This window comes from Sorex fumeus, unplaced genomic scaffold (genome assembly GCF_029834395.1).
Source record: "Sorex fumeus unplaced genomic scaffold, SorFum_2.1 ptg000098l, whole genome shotgun sequence".
NCBI classification, from domain to species: Eukaryota; Metazoa; Chordata; class Mammalia; order Eulipotyphla; family Soricidae; genus Sorex; species Sorex fumeus.
The window spans coordinates 42,786,460-42,804,427 of record NW_026606155.1 but is presented as its reverse complement, the minus strand read 5'-3'; the positions used below and the strand labels follow the sequence as shown (position 1 = coordinate 42,804,427).

The following is a 17,968-nucleotide window of genomic DNA, read 5'->3' as shown; positions in this document are numbered from 1 at the left end:
TGCGAGCACGGAGGAAATGGCCCTCGTCAAGCGTCACTCCCCCAGAGGCCGGCAGATCCCACCGCACTTCGGCGAGGCGGCGCGGCCGCGCGCGGGGTGGGACGCGGGGGGCAGCCCGGCGGGGGTGCGCGCGGGATCCGGGCCCCCCGCGCCCCTTCCCGGCAGGCGCGCAGGCCCCCTCCGCTTCGCCCCGCGCACTGCGCCCGCCTAGCGGACCGCCACGGGCTTCACCTGCCGGCCGGGGAGCCGCCGCCGGCGGGGGGTGGCGCATTCCTCCCCCGCTGCCTGGTCCCGGAACCCCCACCCCACCCCCCGGACCCCGGGCCCCTCACCGCGCGCTCCTCGCGCTCCCGCCCCGGAGTTGGCTGGGCAACAGGCGCGGGGCGGCGGCGGCGGGGCAAGGGGGCGTCCGCGTCGTCGTCTCCCTCCTCAGCCCACGACCAGCTGCCTCCCGGCCCGAGCGGCTAATGGAGTCCGGTCGTCACGGCCCCTCGCCTTTCTCCCGGCGCTCCACCCCTCTCTCCCCGCCCCCAGAGTCCGAGTGCGGCTCCGCCAGGGCGCGCCTGCTCCCTCCTCCTCCGCCCCTCGGAGCGGCCCGCAGCGGGTCGGCCCGGCCCGTCCCCTCCCCTCCTTCCCCTCCCCCCCGTCCCCGTCCCCGTCGGGGCCGCGCTCGGGGCAGGGGGGCGGCGCGCGTGTCCGGGCCTGGCGGGGGCGAGGGATGGGGAGCGGGCAGCGCGCGCGCGTGCAGGGTGGGAGCCGTGCGGGCCCGGCGGGGGACGCCCGCGGCGGCGGCAATCTCGGTCCCGCCGAACCGCTGCCCTTTTATGGAAATGAAGGACCCGGCGTCGGGATTGCATCCAACATCCGGGCTCTCGGCGGCGGGACCTGAGGAGGGGGAGCGAGGGGAGCGCGGGCTGGCGGCCTCCCCGCCGGGGCGCTGTCGGGGGAGCGGCCGGCCGCTGGCCTCCCGCGCGGGTCCCCGGCGGTGGGCGCCAGGGCTTCCAGCCCCGGAGGAGGAGGAGGAGGAGGGGGTGGCTGTTCATGAGAAACGGGCCACAGGAAATTCCCGGGGCAATGTTGTTTGCAGGGAACAAAGTCGTGTGTGCGCGCGTGTGTATGTGTATGCGTGTGTGCGCGCGCGCGCGCGCGTGCGTGTGTCCCCTCACCCCACGCCGTCCGCCCCTTCCCCAATTCGGGAGCGGGTCCAAAATTCCCGGGGCGGTGAGAGGTGCCGCACTCCGGAAGCTGGAGAGCGGAATTGGGGACTGGAACACTGAGGGGGGGGGTGGAGGGAGGGAACCCTCTGTGCCCAGTCTTCACGAACATCCCACCCAAGAATGAGAACACGCCGAGGGAGGCGAACCACAAAACTTGCTTTGCCAGCAATGTCCGGCGCGGTCGGCGACTCCTACCGGACTCCCAGAAGTTTGCCCGCCGCTCTTAACCCATTCGGGAGCTCCGGCGAGAGGCCAGTGCGCCCTGCGATGCTCTTCTGTCTCGAAAAGAAAAGAAAAATTCGCGCGATGAGTTTGATTCGAACTCTCTCCGGCCTCTCCGGCTCTTCAGACGTGTGTGTCGGATTTTCGGTGGTGCAGCGTAGAACTCACTGGATGCTGAGGCATTTGCATGGATCTACAGCCTCCACCGCACCCTAACCACACCTTGAAGGAATGTTAATAGCTCTGGAATGATGCCCGCAGGTACGAGGAAATGCTAAAGAACGGTACCCGCAGCGAACGACCTAGTGATGGAGAACAGTCCCCATCTCCTCCTTCCCCTTTTACTTCAGCGCCCACTCTGCAACTCCGTGAACGCGGCTCCTTTCACAAATAGCAAGCTAATAAGGGCTGCTAAATAAATGTACGGCTCAAAGAGTATGGAAGCCCAAGACCCATAAAAGACCCATTTAAAAGCACAAACTGCTTGAACTGCCGCAATTGCTTGGAAGAGAAACCCACAGGGCAAATAAAGCCTTTGTTCCACAATACAATTGGGAAACAGGGTTAGAGGCCTCATGAAAGGGGTGGGTCCCCTGAAGGAATGAAAGGAAAGCAGAGAAATTTAGCCAGAAGCCAGAGGTTTGGCTCTAAAAAAATAGGGAAAGCCACCAGGACAGTCTTTTCAGCTAGTCATCATGGAGAAATTGATGCCTCTGTCTCTGGTCTCTCCACCCTCCCATTATTTCTACTCCTGGAAGTTCTAGTTACTGAAGCAAAGTCAAAGAAGGCATGTGTGAGTGCAGTGCTGTTAAAAATACACACAAAAAACCCCACATTTTAAATAAAATAAGACATTGCTTACTAACATTAAAATACTGCTGGAGAAATAGTATAAGGAGTAAGGCACTTGCCTTGCATGCAAGCAACCCCAGTTCTATCCAGGATCACGACTAGGAGAAAACCGTAAGCACCAGTGAATGTGACCCAAACCTTCCTTGGTACCCCCACCACCAACAATGTAAATAAAACATTGTAGATAGAATTATGAAGACACAAACTTACTGGTTTTAAATATTCAGAGGAAAAAAGTGGAAGGAAATTAGCCAAAATGTTAAGTTGTCTATATTAACATCATAGCAATTGTGTTTCTTTTTCCTTTTCTATGAGTTCCAAAGCTTTGTGTTCAGGGCTTTTCTAGAACTACTTTGAATAGTATCCAACACCTCACTTTCTCTTATGTGCCTTTACATTCACACTGATATATACAACTGATATAACAGCTACTGGACTCCTGGCAGATTTTCAGGGGTGTGTGTGCACACGCACGCTTGCTTTAATGCCCTCAACTAAAATGTGAGTTCTTTTAGAGCAGGGACTTTGAATTCTTTGCGTTGTTCACAAATTTACGTAGTTTGGCACTGAAAAAAATGAGAAATTGGTTTGTACCATATCAATACAAATGTCAGGAAAACTGTATGATTTCTGAGATAGACTTCATTGCGAATGGTACTAAACCAGAAACAGGAGGCAGAAGGTGAAAGAAGCAAGATTCTAAGTGAAACCAGGTGGAGAATGTTGCTCAGTGGAAGAGCAGATGCCTTGTATACTGAGGCCCTGGGTTCAAGTCCTGGCACCCCAAAATAAACTATAACATGAAGCAAAGAATGAAGCTAAGAATTGCACACTCAAGGATCTACAAAAGTGCTCCACTAAACACCCTAAAATAAACTATAACATAAATGACACAAGGAACAAAGCTAAGAATTGTACATTGAAAGACCTACGAAAGTGTTCTAGTAGAGCTCCAAATAACCATAGCTTCTTAAATATACCGTTATAGAACCAGAAATATCATGTACTCTCTGAATATTCCCTTCCATCCAGATAAATTTGCCAACTGTCATGTCTCAGGTGCCCTTTCAATACTTAGTTTCATTCTTTCTCTTTGCTCAATTTCCAGTGAATTATTTTCTGAACAATTTCTCACCATAGTGCCTATAATAATAGCCCACTTGTGTGAAGGTTCCCTACATTTAAAGATGACAAAGAATTTTTACTACTGTAAAGAATAGCCCCATTTCTTTTTTTTGTTTTTCTTTTTGGGTCACACCCAGCGATGCACAGAGGTTACTCCTGGCTTTGCACTCAGGAATTACTCCTGGCGGTGCTCGGAGGACCATATGAGATTCTGGGAATCGAACCCGGGTCTACCTCGTGCAAAGCAAATCCCCTACCCACTGTACTAAAACTCCAGCCCCATAGCTCCATTTCTTAACATTGCTATAACGTGATTTTCAGCTTTTGGAGGCATCTGACCAGCTTTAGAAGACTGGCAGCTTGTTTTTGGACAGTAAAAAACAGGAAGGCAGAGACCCTCCCTTAGGTAGCATCAGAGGAACAGATAAGAGTAGGATGACTTCTGACAGACCTTCTATTTGAGTATTTCAAGCTTTCACTGGTTTTGAAAATTAAAGAGGTGACACTCAAATCTCTGAAAGTGAAATTCTTTTTCTACTTATTCAACTGATACCTTCAAGTACATTTCTTAATATTAACATCCTGCTTAATGTTGTTCAGCATATTCAAATGTGAAATCTTATCTAGAACCCCCCTCCCCAAGAAAACCTCTAAGACAATGCAATCTTTGTGATACTTACATCATATTGAAAAGTAGCAGAGAGCTCCTCTGTTTGGAAGAACAGCTCAAGCACTGAAAGCAGCAATATCCAAATAAGGTACCAAGCACTGGGCTTCGATTTAGACCAAATGATACCTCACAGATCTGCCCTCAAATGCAGCCTGCTGGCTTGGTAAGCCCCAGGTTGATTTCAGCGTTTTCTCTGAGTCTACTTAAATAGTGCTTTATGTTTCTTAAAGATTAACACAAAATATAACTCAGAGTTTGATAGAAAGAGATAGGGAATAAGCAAAAATAATAATAAAAAGTTTACACGTGGGCGTGAAGTTGGTTGGGAGGGAGAGATTTAAAAATAAGATGAGTCTAACAAGATGAAATGCAGTGAATTATTCCTGCCAAATACCAGGTGAGCCGGATTCTCTGCTTGTTTGGGAACATAATGTAAAGCTTACAAAAGAGGTAGAAATCAAGGAGCCTGGGGAATGAACTAGAAATGAGAAGGGAAGTTGCAATGGTAACTTTATATATAGAAGTGGGCATTGATTATGAAAAGCAAGAAAAGGACGGGTAAACCAAGAAGAAAGATTTTTAAGGCAGAGGCTATTTACAGGTCCCTAAGATAAGGATGATTCAAGGATAAAGATACACAACACTTGTATTTGCTGCTCTAAATTATAGAAAGTTTTTGCAGGAAATCATAGCAGGTGGCATATTTTCAAAATTCCTTTGACTTATGAGTTTGAACATCAGGTAGTCTTGTGAAATGCCTGGCTTCTGATAAAAAATAAAATATTTACACATACTTATATAAAAAAGGTAACTATTTGAGTGCTTAGCATGGTGCATGATACTGAAACAGATATGAAGATAGAACCACATGTTTGCAAGCTGTAAAGGAATGTTTATCTTATGCAGACGACTTAAAATTTAAAAATCAGAAAACAAAATCCACATGCAAAAAGAATGAAATTAACACCTTATCTTTTGCCACAGGTAAAAAGTAATTCAAAGTGGCTCACAAACCTAAATGTAAAATCTAAAAGTATAAAATTCTTCTAAGAAAATATTTGGACCTTAGATTAGGCAATAGTGTCTTCTTAGCTAAAACAGCAAAGCAGGGACCAGAGTGATAGCATTACACTTGTCTCACCTACAGCCTACTTGTGTTTGGTCCCTTGTGCCACATTTGTCTCCTGAGCACAGCCAGAAATGATCCTGGAACACAGAGCCAGGAGTAAGCCCTGAACACAGCCAGATGTAGCCCTCAAACTAAAACAATAAAAAGGCAAAGCAAAAGTGACAAAATACAAACTGAATTTTATTAAAATTAATCATATTTCAAAGCCAGCATCAAACTGTTAAACAGAGGAGAACATAGTTGCAAATAACATCTCTTTTAAGGTATTTGTATGCGGAAGACACAGAGTTATCACAGTTCAAAACTAAGTGTGTACAGAGCAAAGAGTATAATCCCTGAGCACATCCAGATGTGCACCTCCCCACCCCACCCCACCGAAAAAATTTGAAGCTTAGGAGTGACATCATAAAAAACAATGCTCAAAAAATATTAATTGGGCAAAAATCTACAATGATGAATTGAAAGAAATAGGACCTAGAATACAGGAAATTGATTTGGAATCTATTCATAATTCAGATATGAGGAAAATGAACCTATGATTGATAAGGTAAGTAATAGGTAAGAGGGTTGTTTGGCCAAGAGATAGTGGGTAGGGAGTTTGCCTTGCACATGGCTGGTACTGATTTGATCCTTGGCACTTCATATGATGTATTGAGTACCACCAGGTGTGATCCCTGAGCATAGATCCAGGAGTAAGCCCTGAACATCACCAGGTGTGGCCCCAAAAAACCAATCATCATCATCATCATTATCATCATCATCATCATCATCATCATCATCATCATTGGAATGCTGTTGTGAAGAATTCAGAAGAATTGTTAACTAAAGTGTTAGAACAAATTTTTGTTTGTTTTTCAGCCATCCTGGCTGTGGTCAGGGCTAACTCCTAGCTCTGTGTTCAGGGATCAGTCCTGAAGGGATTTGGGGGATCATATGGGATGCTGGGGCAAGGCAAGTGCCCTACCCACTGTATAATCACTTCAGCCCCTTAGTGTTAGAACACTTTTTATCTTCAAAGTGGCATTTTAACTATTTATCTTAACAGCCCTTACTATTATTCTTATTGCTTTAATGAGTTGACTGCTGTTCAGATTGGTTATTTAATGTGTTCTAAGCCAGTATATAGGAGATACAGTATATAGGAGAACTGGGATTAAAACCTACATCTGGCGCACAGTGGGTAGGGCGTTTGCCTTGCACGGGGCAGACCCGGGTCCGATTCCCAGCATCCCATGTGGTCCCCCAAGCACCACCAGTCGTGATTCCTGAGTGCAAAGCCAGGAGTAGACCCTGTGCATCAGACAGGTGTGACCCAGAAAGCAAATATATATAAAAATAAAATAAAATAAAAAAATAAAAAACCTACATCTGGAAAAGGAAGAGCATAAATACTTCAAAATGTTACACTTGGGCAATTTGTAAAACAATGAAACTACAGCACTGGAAAACAGTAGTTGGGAGGAACTAATTTTAGAGAACAATGGAAAGATGGGACTTTTACATTTTTTGGTTTTTCTTTTGGGCTACACCTGTTTGTGCCTGGGGACTACTATTCCTGATTGGTGATGCTTAGGGGATTATCCAATGCTAGGGATCAAACCCTTGTTTCCAGATGGAAAGCATGTCCTCCAGTCCTTTGAGTTAACTCTCTGGCCCATTTTATTTTATTTTGGTTTTCTTTGTGGGGTGGGGATCACACCTCCTACCTCTGTGCTCAGGAATCACTCCTAGAGGAGCTCGGGAGACCATTTGTGGTGTTGGGGATCAAACCTAGGTCAACCATGTGTAAGGCAAACACCCTAATGAATGTACTATTTCTCCGGTCCCCCAAGATGAGATATTTAAAAAATAAACATTAAATTTGGGATTAAAGCTATATGACTTAGTAGAAACACTTACAGTATATTAGAAAAATAAACCGGAAAATTTTGAAGGAGGATCAGATCACAAAGAGAAATCAGGAAGGAGCCTTTTATGGATGGCTTGGGTTCCCAGATGAGACTGATCTTTCTGCTCTCCAAAGACAGAAGCAGGAAGAAGAGTCATGTGAGGCAATAGAGAAGAAAGGGTCACAGGTGCAAAAGAAATCAGGTTAGACCAGTGTGGGGCAAGCCAAAGGACAAAGAAAAAGAGAAAGAAAGAGAGCGTTTCCAAAAGGGAAGAGTGATCAGTATATTAAGTGATTTAAGAAAGTTCAGGAGAATAATGACTCAAGAACACGAGGACTGGCAAAGATCTGTTTCACCTTGCAGAAGATACAGTAAGAATTTTCCAAAGACAAACTCCGAATAGTTTATTTATTTGAGGGGGAAAAGGGGGGGAGGGGGCACACCCGGCAGTGCTCAGGGCATACTCCTGGCTCTACACTCAGGGAGCACTCCTGGCAGGGCTCAGGAGAACATACGGAGTGCTGGGGTTTTAACACAGGTTGACTGTGGGCAAGACAAGTGCCTTACCCACTATACTATCTCTCAGCCTAATTTCAAAGTGTTTAAAGAAGAAAAAGGGAAAATTATCAGCAAGAGGAAAACAAAAAGTAGAATGGTCAAAATGGAGCTGCAGCTGAAGCAATGATGCTTTTTTAAAATAGAGGAGAACTCAGTATATATAAAATCTATGAACTATATAAGGAGAAGATAGTTGCTTAAAAATAAAATCAAGGGGCCTGGAGTGATAGCACAGCAGGTAGGGCGTTCGTCTTGCATGTGGCCGACCCAGGTTCGATTTGCAGCATCCCATATGGCCCCCCAAGCACTGCCAAGAGTAATTCCTGAGTCCTTGAGCCAGGAGTAACCCCTGTGCATCGCCGGGTGTGACCCAAAAAGAAAAAAAATAAAATAAAATAAAGATCCCTTTAGTATTATTCAGCTGGGATAATTTTAAAAGGTTCAGGAGGAAATAGGAAACACCCTTGCCAAAGCAAAAACCAAGCAAATAAACAAACAAAATCAGACATGAATTTGCAAGGGTAGAATTGTATTGTTGAAAGGCAAGATTTTTAAAAGTGGGAAGGCGCATGGGAGATACTGTAAAGTGGTGCGTGAACATAGTTAAACACGTGATATCAGCCAAGGAGAGGGTGGAGCTGGCTGGGTTATTGTGCTGCTCAGATAGACGCCCTCCCAGGAGGTCAGATTGGGGCCGGGATGTAAGGAAGGAAGGATGTGATGAAGAGATTATTTCAGTACAACTAGTGCAGATTCAGAGCCCAGTAGGAGAAGCAGTGGAGATGGCGTAGATGCCATTTGCTTGGCCCCAGGCTGCTGCTGAGGGTCAGATGGCCTGGGAACACTCCAGCCACCACTTACAAGTCATGAGAGGTTACAGGCCAAGAGGCCAATTCCTGCAGCTGCCTTCACCCTGTCAGCTCCTACAGCAAAGCAGGAATTCGGACTCGGTCAGTGTTTCCTGGTTAATGAACACACAGGATTCCTCTCTGATTTTCAGTGTTCTTTATTGTCTGGCTGGTTTCTTTCTTGTTTTTGGGAATAAGTATTTCGATGACTTTTACCCCTCATTCTGAGAAGTGATCCCTGTGTGCTTTGTATCATACTGTATGCTGCCTTCAAATGCACAAGTCCTCTATTCTTTCCTCACCAGGAGATGCAGTTCCACTTAAAAAGCCAAGCCAGAAAGTCACCTACAATTTCAATTGCCCTGGGCCAACTCAGTCCAACTTGGGAGAACAAAAGCACTCCCCTACCCTACCCCCACTGGCTCCTAAGAAAGGTGCTCTCAGGTGAGAGAAAATTGACCACAGCTGAACATCACCATCTGGTGCCTGGGAGGTGTCACTGCAAATTTTTTCTGAACGTCAATGAGATCCTTATGAATTTTGTTAATGCATTTCTGTTCCTATTGAAAGATAACCCTTTTGGCCAGATGAGGGGCGCACGTGGCAGAGCACCTGTCTTTTATGCTTAACATCCTGGGTTTGATCCACAATATCACTGTTTTGGCTCTGGTGGCCTCAACAGTTAGAAAATAAACTATTTTACTATTTTTGGCATTCCCATCCCTCAGGCTTTTATTTGTTTGTTTGCTTGCTTGCTTTTTTTAGGAGTTAGGGATTTGGACCACCCTTTATGGTACCAGGAGTGACTGTAGCTTTGTGCTCAGGAGTCACTCCCGGCAGTGCTGGGGATCAAACTGAGGTCAACCATATGCAAGGCAAGCACCTTACCCCCTATACTATCTCCCAGGCTTCCCTCTCTCTTTAGGACTTAGTTCTGTGAGGTAAGCAAAAATCTCTCACTACCAGATCATTGCCATCACTATTCAGACAAATTCCATCATCTCCTCTTTAAAGAAAAAAAAATGTCCTTCTTGATCACATGTGTGTTTCACAACCCATTTTTTTTTCTTTTTGGGTCACACCCGGCAATGCATAGGGGTTATTCCTGGCTTTGTACTCAGGAATTACTCCTGGCGGTGCTCAGGGGATCATACGGGTTGCTGGGAATCGAACTCAGGTTGGCTGCGTGCAAGGCAAATGCCCTACCCGCTGTGCTATTGCTCCAGCCCTTCACAACCCATTTTACTGTTATTTCCCTCAAACACAGATGCGATTCCATGTGCAAGATCTCTCCTTCCTCAACTGTATAAGGTAAAAAAGGTAAAGGCCCTCCCGTTGATCGTTGATTTGCTCGAGCGGGCCCAGTAACGTCTCCATTGGAGACTTTGTTGTTACTGTGTCTGGCATATCGAATACTCTCGGTAGCTTGCCGGGCTCTCCGAGAGGGGCGGAGGAATCGAACTCGGGTCGGCCATGTTGGCCACTTGTAAGGCGAACGCCCCACCCGCTGTGCTATCGCTCCAGCTCTGGTTTCTCTTCAGATCGTATAAATCTTTCGCCTCAACTGTATATGAGTTTTAAATTCACCACACACACACATACACACACAGACACACACCATATGGGTCTCTGTTTCTTCTATTCCACTGATTAGCAATGCTTTTCATGTTGCATAGCAAAGGGTACCATTTCCATCCTCTTCTTACTCTGTCTCTCGGCAACATTAGATGCTAGTCTTCAATCTTTCTAAGTACCCACTCTTTTTGGAGTCTGTAAATTGTGATTTCTCTCTCTCTTTTTTTTTCTGTTTCTCTTGTTGGAATCACTTTCAGATCTTTAAATTGAGCCTGGAATGTTTGGCACTCACCCTGTAACCTCTTTTCTAGTCTATACCCATTCTGTCTCTAGCTGACCTCTTACACTGAGGCTTAAAGTCTAACTTTAATGATGCCCAAACCTCTAGTACAACTCTGTCTCTGGAGCCCCAGACTTGTAGATTCATGTTATAATAAGCATTTCAAACTAACATATGCACTGAGCTGCTGATGTCTCTTCCATTTCTGTTCCTACTCCTATAGTTTCCATCTCATTAAATTACCACCATTCATCTGCCCATTTACTCAATTTGAAAGGTAGAAATCAGCCTTGATTTCCCATATTCTTTCACCACCACCTCCGTCTAGTGAGTAATTTAACAGCAAATCTCTTTTTAAAACTGATTCCAAGGGACCAGCGTGATAGTATAGCAAATAGGACTCTTGTCTTGCATGCAGCCAACTGGGATTCAATTCCTGGTATCTCATAGGGTCCCCTGAACTCCTCCAGAAATAACTCCTGAGTGTAGAGCCAGGATCAAGCCCTAAACACCAGTGGGTATACACCCCTCTCAAATCAATTAAAATAAATCCACAAGTCTAAGCTCTCCATTATTGCTGCCCAATTCTAGATGCCTTAACATCCTGAGTTTGATCCACAGTATCACTGTTTCGGCTCTGGTGGCCTCACAGTTAGAAAATAAACTATTTTACTATTTTCAGATCCCCACCCCTGAGGGTTTTTTTTGTTTGTTTGTTTGCTTTTTTTTTTTTTAGGAGTTAGGGATTTGGTTTGTTCATTCATTAGCTTTTAAGTAGCCTTTCTGCTTTCCCCCTCTCAAGTCCATTTTTCAGATAGTAACTTGAATGATTCTTTACATATGTAAATCATAACTCTTCTCTAAGGAACATCTGCATGCTTAGATCCAAACATCCCACTGTAGCTTAAGGGGCTGCACAGGATATTGGCTCTGTTTACGTCGCTGACCTTCTGCTCGCTCTATCAAGTCTTATAGATCTCCCTAGTCTTCTGTTTCAGCCCCTGCCACTCCTCTGCTCTCAGACTGGTCCCTTGCTCTTCCCTGATCCCATTTTCACTTTCTCTGGCTATGCAATTTATAACAGACTTTTGGCTCTTCCATCATCTCAAGCACCTCTACCTTAGATGCTTCCTATTTCTCACTGGATTTTCCCCCTTCTACCTTGTTTATCAAAATTTTTATATTATATTATTTTCATTTATTGTTGTTACTATTATTATTTATTGCTGGTTTTGAAGCCATTATTAATGATGCTCAGGGGTTATTTTATATTTGGCCCTGGGAGGTGGCTTCCAGGTGGTGCTCAATGGACCATACATTGCTTGAGATAGAATCAAGTCCTCCAGAATCCTTTGCATGCTCTCCAGCCCCTAAAGTCCCTCGTTAAGTTTTCAATGTATCTATTCACCCAGTTTTCCCTTCTCTTTCATTATTAGAATATTACTCCGTGAAAGGAGGGAACATCCAATTCCATTGTGATGCACAGCCCCATGGCACTGTTCAGATTATAGTCAATGTTAATGCCTGTCCCTGTGACACTCTACCATCCTCTGCCTTCTTTATAGCCATATCCTTGCTCCACTGCCAGGCATCTAGCCCTTGTTTGGCAGAAGTAAAATGCTCAACAAAAAAGAGTGTAATAAAATAATGAAATGTATTCTATCAGATCACTCCAGAGTCGTGCTTCAGATACATGCCTCTAAGAAATTTAAGCTTTAGAAGAAACTCTGGAACCATAATATTACCATCACAGATAAATATTGATGTGTTTGGGGGGTTGGAGAGATAGTACAGGGGTTAAGGTCTTTGCCTTGCCAGCAGCCCACCCTGGTTTGATCCCTAGCACTGCATATGTTCTCCTAAGCACTGAGCCTCACCAGGAGTAATTCCTAGCATAGAGACAGGGATAAGCCTTGAGCATCACCAAGTGTGGCTGCAGAACAAAACAAAACAAAATAATCTTGATGTGTTTCTTAAGGCCACATGCATGTCTCTTCATGTGGTTGAGAAAACAGAAAATGAAGGCATCTTGGCAGTACAGGTTTTGAGGGTTCCAGGGACTCTGATTTAAGTGTCAGAGTAGATCCCCCAAATCCTGCCTCTAACCCCTAATAAAACACTTGTTTCTGGGGACTGGAGAGATAGTACAGGAGTTAAGGTGCACAGTCAGTGTAGCCTCAATATCAAAGCAAACATCCCCCCGCCCCAAGATAAACAACCACTAGTTTGTTTAGGCACTTTAGAACTTGAGTTCAAGCAGCAATTGCTCTGAAGATAAGCCTAAAATGGAGCATGTGGGCTTTGCTTCTTGGCAGGATCTGTAGAATAAATAATAGACAAGCCCCGATAAACCTTCCAGTCTCCCTTCCCACCACCTTCCAAATAAAACAGAACAGGACCATTTCCTACAATCAGCCTGTCTAATGCTTTATCTGATTTAATTTTTAATATTTTGGAGGATGCCTTTCACCATTTCCCCGAGGAGACCATTTTATAATTTAATATTTATCTCTAAGCCAGGCAGTGTTTCCAGTAATCAACCCAAATTTTAAAATGCCATCTTGTTCTCTTGGAGATAAAGTCCTTCCTCTCTGTGAAAAGTTAATATTTTAAATATGGTATTAGTTCACCAACAGTTTCCCAGTAGACAATCTATTTCTATAGTCTCTTCAGAGACATGAATACCCCTAAGCATTTGTTTTTGTTGATTTTATAAAAAATCTATTTCAATCCTTTTCTTAACTAATGCATTTCTTTTATTCTTATTTTGTACTTATGCTTTTTTAAATAACAAAGAATTTTATTTTCAATTTTTTTGCAGAAGTTTGGGTTACATTCAGCCCTGCTCAGGACTCCTCCTGGCTCTGCTCTCAGGGATTACAATGGGTGGAAAATGGGGAACTGTAAGTTGTGCTGAGTAGTGAACCTGGGTTTGTCATGTGCAAGGCAAAAACGACTGACCTACTGTGCTATCATTCCTGTACCTCCTTTTAAAAAAATTTGTGTCATCAGATAGTGACTTAGAAAAATTATAAGAACTCTACTATAGACATCATATATTCTTTGCTCAGAGCTATAATTGTTTAGCATTTTGTAAATTTGCTTTATCTCTTTTCCTTTCTCACACTTACAAATACATCTTTCTAAACCACTTGTAAATAAACTCTTTGTATTATAAATCTGCACTTTTAAGTACTAAAACTTATAGTTCACAAAGACTTTAATGGTAGAATTTAAGATACTTTGCTCTGATCCTCTTTCAGGATGAACTCATTCCTCCAGTGGTTTTGAAATGCCACTGACAGATAACCCTTAGCTGTTAGCCTTCTCTGTAAATGTCTTAGATGAAGAGACACTGCAGGGTCCCAGGCTCACTGGCCAGGGCTGTCTGCATGCAATTGACTGATTGTTGTATGAGGGCAAAGGCCTCGACTCTTTCCTGACTCGGGGACATTCTAACTTCAGTTCCTCTAAGGGTAAGTGAAGCCTTTGAGCTTACTCTGCAACTTATCAATTTCCTATGCCATTCTGCACCCTTACCATCCACTCTCTTCCTAGGTATATATCCCAAGAACACTCCACAATAAAATACTTGCACACTAATCTCCATTTCAGTCTATGCATTAGTTAACCAACTGTCTTAAGAGCTGAAACTGATACTCCCAGTTTGAGTGATTCATTCTGGAACTTTATCATCATGACAACTAAGAAGTACTTTCTCTAGTTAGACTTAAAACTTACCTATTTCAGGGCTGGAGCAATAGTACAGTGGGTAAGGCAATTTCCTTCCATGTGGCCAAGCCAACTTCAATCCCTGGCATCCCATATGGTCCAGGGAAATGGTCCACTGAGCAACACCAGGAGTAATCCCTAAGTGCAGATTCAGGAGTAACCCTGGAGTATTACTGGGTGTTATCCAAAATCAAAGCAAAACAAAGCCTATTCCACCAGTTTCTGAGAAATATTAATTGTATAAAGCAAGATAAAGAATGTTGTATGTCATGATCTTTCATTTGTGAAAATAAAAACAAAATGGAGACTATATTACATGTATATTCATACATGCAAGAAACATCTTTGTAAAAAACAGAAGATGCTTAGGGAACTTTTTATTTTTCTCTGTGAGCACTTGGATAGTATTCTAATTTCTATTAGGGCCTGGACAATCTCCTTTTTTCCCCATATAGATTGGAAAAAATAAGACAAAATGGTTATGGTTGCTAATTCTTTGTTGTATTGATTGAGGTTTTCTATGGCTTCTAAAAGTTAAAATTTCTTTAAAAAAACTTATCTGTTTAAATTTATTACTCTTTGCATATATAGGAACCATCATACTGATTGAAAAACTTCATTTAGCTAAAAAAGAAAGCAGCCAAATAATTTCTTAATTATATCATCTATCTGCCTGATTTGAGCTGGAGCGATAGCACAGCAGGTAGGGCATTTGCCTTGCATGTGGCCAACCCAGGTTCGATTCCTCCACCCCTCTCGGAGATCCCGGCAAGCTACCGAGAGTATCTCACCCACATGGCAAAGCCTTGCAAGCTACCAGTGACGTATTTGATATGCCAAAAACAATAACAAGTCTCACAATTTGTTGTGAGACATTACTGGTGCCTGCTTGAACAAATCAATGAACAATGGGAGGACACTACTATACAGTGCTATACAGGACAGTGCTATCTGCCTGAATTAATTTAAACTTTCAGCACAACAATCTACTGATGTGTCCATCTTTGACATTTTTCTTATATCCTTCAGAACATTCACTTTAATTTTTTGTAAATGACCAAAACCACTGATGGAGGGAGCAATGGGAAGGGACCCTGAAACAGTGGTAGAGGGGAGCAACTACTCTGGTGGAGGCTATGGCACAGGAATGTTAGATGCATGGAATCCTCTTATTAGCACTACTATAAATCTCAGTTCTTAAAATAAAAGTAAATAAAGTAGAGCAATCAAAACCAGTTATAATGTTGTTTACCAAAAGTGTAAATAATTCAGAACACAAAGTTATTTTTTTTAAATAAATGGCTGAATCTTGCAGAATCATGTTTAGTCAATGCTCAATGAGAGTTTTACTCAATATGAGAACTTAAATTTTCTATTGGCCTGCTGGGATGCTTTTGACTGAAAAAAAAAGAGAATGGAGTTCATAAAATTGTAGATTTACCCTGCTGCGTGTGCTACACAAGCAGAGCAAATAATTCATCTTCTTTGTGGGCAGACAGAGGCAAAAAAAGAAAGAGAAATGACTGAGGTGAGTATACACAATCTCCTTATACACTCTCCATCACGTCAGTCTTGGGGGACAGAAATGTGAAGGTCAGGACTCACAGCTTACACCTCACAGAGATGCTATGGGAGTAAAACTCTGAATGTATTGCAAGTGCTAAAAAATTATAAAGACCCTATATTACTACATAATATAAAACAGGCCTCTATAGCAAATATCATATAGATTTTATTAAATTACATAGAGATAAATTATATTAATAGCACTGCACTGTCCTTCCATTGTTCATCAATTTGCTGGAGTGGGCACCAGTAACATCTCCATTGTGAGACTTGTTACTGTTTTTGGCATATTGAATACACGACGGGGAGCTTGCCAGACTTTGCTGTGTGGGCGAGATACTCTGGGCAACTTGCCGGGCTCTCCAAGAGGGGCAGAGGAATCAAACCCAGGTCGCTGCCTGCAAGGCAAATGCCCTACCCACTGTGCTATCGCTCCAGTCCAAATTAATAGTCAAATTAAATAGGACAATAAATTAATGGGTTCAATATAGTAAATAAATGAATATGAAGCACTTACAAAACAGCTAGGTGTATTGGGACCAGAGAAATAGGACGGCAAGTAGAGTTCTTGCCTTAAACATGGCCAACCCAGGTTTGATTCATATGAACTCTAGAGCACTGCCAAGAGTGATTTTTGAGTGTAGAGCCAGTGTGGCCTCAAAGCAAAACAAAATAAAAAACTACCTGTATTACATATGTTTGGTAAATGTTCTGATTTCTTATTTATCTTTGAATCTGTAATATTTAGTGCAATGCTCAGCATTTGATGAATGACTGGTCAATGTTCATTTATTCAATTATCCCTATATACAACTGCTTATAGCTTGTTAAAAATAGACCATTTTTGCCTTTTTGGCGGAAGACAAGGCGGGCGGCAGGTGCCACTCCTGATTCACCGCTATTCTCTCTCACTGAGGGACAAGTCTGTGAGGAGGCCACAGTGCAGCCACGGCCCTCAAGGACACAGGCAAGATGCTGGTGGAGCCCAAGGTGGCCATTCACTGCAGCCGCATCACCCTCACCAGACACAATATGAAGTGGCTGGAGAAGGTTTGCACTGACTTCATCCGTGGCGCCAAGGAGAAGAACCTGAAGGTGAAGGGCCCATCAAGACGCAGCGCATCACCACCGGGAAGACGCCCAGCAGCGAAGCCTCCAACACGTGGGACCACTTCCAGGTGCTCGTCCACAAGTGCCTCATCAACCTGCACAGCCCGTGGGAGATCATGAAGCAGATCACGTCCATCAGCATCCAGCCGGGTGTGGAGGTGGAGGTCACCATCGCTGATGCTTAGAGTTGCTTCTCTCAATAAAAAAAAAAAAAAACATTTTTTCAACCCACTATCCTGTCTGTCCACTGTCCTTTTCTTGTTCATCGATTTGCTCCAGTGGGCCCAGTAACATCTCCATTTTGAGACTTGTTGTTACTGTGTTTGGCATATTGAATACCTCAGGAGTAGCTTGCCAGGCTTTGCCCTGCAGGCGAGATACTCTGGGTAGCTTGCAGGTACTCTCAGAGGGAGGGGTGGAGTAGCTGGCTGAGCGCAAGGCAAACCGCTGTGCTATTGCTCAACATCCCCCCCCCCCACACACACACACAAAGCTCACTTTTTATCCACTCCTATGCTTTGTATGAGAAATATCTTTCCAACACAGTTGGCCTCTTACCATATACCTAATTCCTTTCAGAGGTCAGATAGGTTACCTGACTGGTGATTATGAGAAAGGCTATGAAGAATAGTGGCAGCAGGCCAGAGAGATAGTACAGGAATGAAGTCATTTGCCTTTCACAGGGCTGTGCCCTGCTTCCATCTCTGGTACCACCAGGTGGTTCTCTGGGCACTGCCAAGAGTGAACCCTGAGTACAAATGAAAATGCCCCTCCCCAAAGCAAACGAAAACTATGTGGTGAAAATCTCACAGCTTGATCCCTTTCTCCTCTCCTCTCACAACACATATTCTTCCTTCAGGAGGTGAGTTCTGTGAGGGGCTTGGTTGTGGAGTTTTCTAGTGTAGCAGTGATGAGGTGAGTTAGGGTGCATGATTTGTAGTTCAATGTTGTGGATACTGATGATACTGTACATCTAAGTCTCATTTACTTTTGCTAATAGTTCTGTTGATGTTTTATTTATTTATTTATTTATTCATTTATGTTTTGGGGCCCTTTCCCAGCTGCGCTCAGGGCTTACTCCTGGTTCTGTGCTCAGCGATCACTCCCGGTGGGCTCAGGGGATCATTTGTGGTGCTAGGCATTGAACCTGGGTCAACTGCTTGCAAAGAAAGTACCTACTTGCTGTACTACCTCT

At 44.0% G+C, this 17,968-nt stretch overlaps 1 protein-coding gene and 1 pseudogene across 6 annotated transcripts in view; one reads left to right on the top strand and one right to left on the bottom strand.

The window, feature by feature from the left end:
- Positions 1-616, bottom strand: part of FERMT2 (FERM domain containing kindlin 2) — an 86,392-nt gene extending 85,776 nt beyond the window's left edge. For all 6 annotated transcript variants that reach the window (XM_056133473.1, XM_056133475.1, XM_056133477.1 and 3 more), the window contains exon 1: positions 333-616. The gene's annotated coding sequence lies outside the window, so the exon portion shown is untranslated. The remainder of the gene's footprint in view (positions 1-332) is intronic.
- A 1,094-nt stretch (positions 617-1,710) lies between these two features.
- Positions 1,711-16,958, top strand: LOC130041619 (40S ribosomal protein S20-like; annotated as a pseudogene).
- The last annotated feature ends 1,010 nt before the right edge of the window (positions 16,959-17,968 follow it).